Raw genomic sequence first — 731 nt, forward strand, 5'->3', positions numbered from 1 at the left:
GCTCAAAAGATCCCAGCGCATCCCTCTCGCCGCATCACTGGTAATGAGCCAGTGGAGGCTGAGCAAGTTAAAAAGAATTAGGAAACATATCTTATGCGAGAGTAATGCAGGGGTAAAATAATCATTGTATATTGTAGTTATGAGGTTGCTAAGGGGACGCCTCACCTCCCTCAGCTAAGAGATACTGAATGAGATTCCGTATTGGTTTTAACATTGAATAAGAAAACCGTAAGGAAGCTAGTTATGGAAAGTGCAGGCGTGAAATATGAATGAGGGGCAGGTGGGGGGGGGAGGGGGAGGGAGATGATCAGGGACACATTTCATACTTTTTGTCTCTTTCAATATAATAGAGTAACCTACCATCAACTCTTCCACCGTATTACATAACTGTTGTTTCGTTCTGATGTAAAGGACCCTTTTTGCTTTATCTGATAAATGAATAGTTGTATAGAAACATTTCATTCAACTCTAATAGAAGTCAATGATAACTCAAATTTAACATCAAATAATCTAATGCGGGAATTGCTCAACTTTCACTTATAAATAAATTGATTTCTAGTTTGGACAAAATTAAGTAGGCAAAATTCATATCTAGGTGCAAATTTCATAAAAAATACTACTCCTACAAAGATAAACGTTGTAGCGAGAGGGTGCAAGCGGTATAGTAAAAGCTCACCAGAGCGCAGCACCTCGAGCCTCACCGAAGCTCTCAAATTTTCTTATTACTTTAT

General features: G+C 38.7%; 1 protein-coding gene across 1 annotated transcript in view; it reads right to left on the reverse strand.

Annotated features, from left to right (window-relative positions):
• inaE (inactivation no afterpotential E) overlaps positions 1-731 on the reverse strand; it is a gene marked incomplete at its 5' end in the record, with an annotated part of 75863 nt that overhangs the window by 66932 nt on the left and 8200 nt on the right.

This window comes from Halyomorpha halys, unplaced genomic scaffold, assembly GCF_000696795.3.
Source record: "Halyomorpha halys isolate HHAL.00 unplaced genomic scaffold, Hhal_1.1 Scaffold552.1, whole genome shotgun sequence".
NCBI classification, from domain to species: domain Eukaryota; kingdom Metazoa; phylum Arthropoda; class Insecta; order Hemiptera; family Pentatomidae; genus Halyomorpha; species Halyomorpha halys.